The sequence below is a fragment of the Lissotriton helveticus genome, chromosome 12 (assembly GCF_964261635.1).
Source record: "Lissotriton helveticus chromosome 12, aLisHel1.1, whole genome shotgun sequence".
Classification (NCBI taxonomy): Eukaryota; Metazoa; Chordata; class Amphibia; order Caudata; family Salamandridae; genus Lissotriton; species Lissotriton helveticus.
Genome location: NC_136073.1, coordinates 733,960,336 through 733,966,335, shown reverse-complemented (window position 1 = coordinate 733,966,335; position 6,000 = coordinate 733,960,336).

Here is a 6,000-nt window from a genome sequence, read left to right as displayed (position 1 = left end):
GGAGATGGCTAGCTCCATACACCCGCTCCGCAGCCAGAGACATGCTTGTGATTGCAGAGCCCGCTCCTTAGTGTGAATTCCAAGGGAACACAGGTCATTTAAACAGACAGCTCATAAAAGCATCTCATTGCCAACGTCATTTGGTAGCCTGGAAGGGGAACTATTAACTAAGTGAAGTCAGGACCTTGCTGGACCTCCAAGGCTATGGCCCTGTCTTTGCAACAATCTCTAAGCTTTGAAAACCTGTGTACACGATTTTATTCCGAAACCACTATCTGTAGTACAGTCAGAGCTTACAACATTTACGTAGAGCGCTTACTCTAATAATAAAGGCTTTCAATTAATGAACCACAAATTCAAATTGGACCAGCATTAACATATGGATAAAGATATTACCTTAACTGTCGACAGTGCCCTTCTCTGATCCATAATGTGGTACTGCAAACTGGTAGCTAAAGGGTTTGTGCTGCAGGGGGTTGGGCCTACTTGTCCCAAGGACAAAATACTCATGAAAACGTATTGCCCTTGACCCCAAACAATATGTCCTGGGCGTCGGGCTATAGGAATTCCACATCCCTGGTATGTAGGTCAGTACTGGGATAAGGAAGACTGGAGAGGTAATGTTCAGATTACTTACCAGCAATCTCAGTGGCAGCTGCCACCAAGTAGCTCGGTTGGGGCGAGGGTGGAGAATAAAAAAATACATTTAAAAGATGACTCACCTTGCTCTTGGATGGCTGCCTCACTTCACGTCGCCATCTTCTGTTCCTGCTTGAAGCAGGAAGCACAAACAGGCTCCCCTAGCCAATCACAAATCAGAAATGCAGTGTTGTGATTGGTCTGAGAACTGTGGTTCGGTGCTCAGACAGGCAGTGGGAGCCTGTGCATTTTCCTCACCAGGCAATGCATAACAGCCTAGTGGGGAACATGCAAAGTGCGCATGACTGTTTGGCCGGCTAAAGACGGCTAGCCAAGCAATCATGAGCATTTAAGTGTCCACCACTCCTCCCCTTGCTGGCTGCGACTCAGCCAAGCCCTGCCCCGCCCTGCCATGTAAACCGGAAAAATAAAATGATAATAACATAGTATTATTATCAATTCATTAGGTCTCGCCTATTCCATCCCATAGGGATGATAGGCGAGATTATAGTAAGCGGTCTGAAAAGTCTACCTAGCTGCGGATCACGTACAGTTCATGTCAGCCAGGCGCATGCACATCGCACACCCACACCATTGCCAGCCACATCCCACACCATTTGTCTGAGCCTCGGCATTAGACTTCAAAGGAAGCCACTCCCCCGCCCCCCATCAGACTTCAAAGGAAGTCGCTCCCCCGCCACACAATGCTGAGAGCTTAACGGAACTTAAACTTTCTGGTGCAAAACATTGTAAACTTCACATAAATATCGCCCACACTTTTGTTCAAAATCAATAAAATTGTTTATAAAAAAAATCTCACACGCATGGAGATACACGAAACGAGAGAAACAACACACTGCTGATGCAAGCTCTGCTCCTCAAAGGTGCAGCTGCTACTCCACGCCTGCAGCGCGCGACCTGAATTCTCCATATTCCAACATGGTGTGAACTTGAGCACATACGTTTCAGCTTGCTTGCCATTCTTGTCAGTTTTTTTTTTTACGGCAGCCTCTCTCATTTGATCGGAGAACCTCTTTCACTTCCGGGGCCAGATATTCCTCACGGGTCCAATCAGAGTTGACGTTTTGGTCTGGTGAAAGGTGTAAGGTTGCGTTTCCGCTCACCATTTCCTTTACAGCACTCCAGCGGTGGCGCGTGATTTCTACGGCCCCGGGGAGGAATTTTTTTGTGTTTTCCAGGTGAGGGAAAATTAACCCAGCATGGTGAGTGGGCCCGTACATTCCCAAAGGGTTGTTTTCTGTGCTTAAGGGGATGGGGTATGTGCCGCCGCTGTATTCGTATTTATTGTCTGCATGCTACCTTCGTGACATTGTCAGCTCGTTTTCACCTTAATTTTTAACAAGAAGCGTACGGTTGAGTGTACGGAATCTATTCAGTGTGCCTCACCATGGCTTGTTCTATAACCTCTATGCGTTCTTTTGTAACCCTGTATACCAAACGTGGCCTGCAGTCGATATTTCGTAATGTAAAACTGTCTGCACATTGATAAGTGGTGGTGCAAATACGGCCTGTGCTCAGTTGATTTGGACCACAGGGCCTGAAATGCCAGGAAAAGCCAATGTTGTTGAAGATGGCTTCAAGCCCATCTGAATACCACCAGTGAATTGTATTTGTGCGAGGATCCCCGTATTCTTTCTTGCATGGGGGCATGTAGTAACTGTAAGGATATACATAAGGGCAGCATTTTATTTGCCAGTTGACCACTTTTTAGGTCACACCCCCCCCACACACACACACACACACACAACCCCCCCACACAACCCCACACACACACAACCCCCCACACACAACCCCCCACACGCACAACCTCCCCACACACACAACACCCACACACACACAACCCCCCACACACAACCCCCCACACACACAACCCCCCACACACACAACACCCCACACACACAACCCCCACACACAACCCCCCCACACACACACAACCCCCCACACACGCACAACCCCCCACATGCACAACCCCCCCACACACACAACCCCCCACACACAACCCCCCACATACACAACCTCCAGACCTCCCCACACACAACCGCCCACACACACAACCCCACACACACACAACCCCCCACACACACAACTACCACACACAACCACCACACACAACCCCCACACACAACCACCACACACACAACCTCAACCACCACACAAAGCCCCACAACCACACACACAACACGCACAACCCCAAACACAACACACAGAACCCTTCACACACACAACCACACACACACAACCCCACACAACCAAACACACACACACAACTCCACACACACACATCCCCCCACACACACCCCACCCCACCCCCCACATACCCCCACACACACACAACTTCACACACACAACCCCCCCACACACACAACCCCACACACACACACACACACAACCCCACACACACCCACACACAGACACACCCCAAACCCCCAACACACACACACCCCACCCCCACACACAACCCCCCACACACACAACCCCACAAGCCCTCTATCTATCTATCGCCCTCACTCTATCTATCACCCTCACTCTATCTGTCTATTTATCGCACTCACTATCTATCACCATCACTCTATCTATCTATCTCTATCTATCGATAGCCCTCACTCTATCTATCGCCCTCACTCTATATATCTATCGCCCTCCCTCTATCTATCGCACTCACTCTATCTATCTAGCACATCACCACAGCATCACTCAGCACCACCACAGCTTCACTCAGGGGCACCACAGCATTACTGAACGCCACAGCATCACTCGTCGCCACCACAACATCACTCAGCGCCACCACAGCATCAATCTGTGCAACCATTCAACAACAACTGGTTCAAATATGTTCTCTCAAGTTTCAAGCTTTATTTACAAATGTCACAAAAAGATGTTAATATTTCACTTCTGTTCTTGGATTTTCATCACAATAAAATACACTGAACATAATCTTCACAAAAGTTATTTACAAAAGTTTAAGCTATTGCCATTATAAATTACAATAACTTGTATTAATTAATTATAAAAAAATTAAAAGCCATTGTTATGTGTAATAGCAATACATCTAAGTCACGTAAATGCAACACATATTGCATTACAAATGCTATAGGTGTCACATTTGTGAAAGTTATAACTATTGGCATTGTAAATGACAAAGCTATTAATTTAGCTATTTTCATTACAACACATAAATAAATAAAAATTGTAATTTACAATACCAATAGCTCAAACTTTCCTAATGCGAAACCTATTGCATTGCAAATGCTTGTTTAAGGGGTGCCCAGGCCGAATTGTGATCCCAATCCGACCCTGACTATAAGACGTCCAAAAAGATTTTAGAGAGGTTGCGTCAGCCTCAACTTATTGAGGCATGCTTCTTCATTGGGCTTCAATGGGCTCAACCTTTGCAGAGCTCGTAGCTATTTTTGATCTGGTTTAAATCATGGAATCAGGCTATTACAAGAAAAAATATCTCAGGGTACAGCAGGTGCTTGCGTTTATTTGTGGTTGCCCGTGAAATGATTAAAAGAGGAGGGGGCATTTCCGCGTTTTCTGCGGGCTGCGAAAACGTTTTTACTCTACATGCAGCCAGGAGCATGGTGATTGCAGCACCCAGGGCTTTAAGTGGGTTGAAAAAACTGGGGGGGCGGGGGGGGCTCTCAAAGGGGTGTTAACCTATGTGATAAAGGGCGTGCCTTTTCTGCCTCTTTCGGTTATTGCATCCAGATATGTAATAGAACAACGGGCATCCACTTAAAACTAGCCCAGAGTAATGGCTTATCATGGTTGTTAGCTGCAGAACATGAATGAGTAACAACAATAACTTTGTGGTAAATAATAGTGAAAATGCTTCAATTCTGTAATTATGATACTGTGAAATAACTATGTCAATCCCTTAGAAATGTTAAATAAAACTCTTTGTAAAATACTAACTTTTATTTACTGTGGGCTTGAAAAAATGTCTAGATGCTGGTAATACTTGGCAGTTTTATGTCCAGTATTTGTGAAGCACGAACAATTACCCGCGGGTGTCAAGCTGCTGGCAGCCGTTGGGAAGATTAAGGGAGCTATTGCCAAGAGTCACATGTTGCTGGGCTGATCTGCCACCGGAGTCAGATGCCCTGGCCGCTGCACCACACCTCGTCCCTTCACTGCAGACCTGTTACATTTAGAGCCTGATTCTGCCCCTCATGCCTCCAGCCCTGCTGTGGCTCCTCACAGCGTGCACTCTCAGATTAATTGTAGGTGATCATACCTTCTGGTTAGCTCCTTTGTGGCAGCCTGCATACCAAAGTATGTCTCTACAGGGTTACATCAAAGGTTGGTGATGGCTGGTAGTGCCCCAGAGTGAAGATTTTTTTTCATGTCCAGGGTGAGGGCAAACATGAAGAGCCTGATAGGGACCCGTCTCAGCACCTGACATTTTAGAACTGCCGGTGCTGAGGACCCTGCCAACTTACAGCCCTGACAACTTGTTGGCTTCTCTTTCCAGGACAAGAGAGATTTTTGCGACCCCAGGTTTCTGAAGAATAAACTCTTACGGCTTTTGAGGAACAGTGTTTTAAAAACAATCGCAATTTTTTTCCAAGTGGCCTAAGGGTAGGTACCTTGCAGTGCATGTAGACAGGTTTATTATCTCTATTAATTCTTGACTGGTGCATCAGAGGGCTCAGGTAGGGAAAGCTCGACCTCAGAAGAAGGGAGCCTTTGCCAAACTTCACAGGGCAGTCCACCCCAGTATTCTACCCCTGCTGAGGTCATGAACTACACAGCATATCGTAATGAAACCTACGTAAGCGCCACTGAGAAGTGATATTCTCCTACTTGTGTCAAGCCGGTATAAAATAGGTTCTTCTCCTGTTCAATATGATAGGAGCTCAGAGTGAGGAAGGCACAAGGGGGAGGCAGGGAGATCAGTTTCTGCTCCCCCTAGATGAAGAAATTATTTCAGCCATAGATGACCCCTACAGAGGGCAGTGTATAAGGGGTCGTGGCTAAGCAAGATGGCGAAGCAGACGTGCTAGAGGGAAGCTCCCTCGCATCATGCTGTTATCCTGCCTAATCCTTGACTGATATGCAGCCTCTGACCGTTTTTGGACCCACAACTGGGGAGTGGCAAGGGAGGTGCACACTGGGAACCCCTGGGAGACCTTAAAAGATGCTTGGGCCTCTACCACTGACTTCCAACCTAGCAGTGAGGCCGCACCTCTGGCGTGAGAGCTGCAGCCCGATCACATGCTGGCGCCGCACTCCTCTTCATCGAGGAGTGAAGAAGAGCTGGAGGGACCTATCTAGCACTTCCCTGAGTGGGAGCAGGCCACTGCACAGCTGCGGGCCTTCTACAGAGCACTGGAA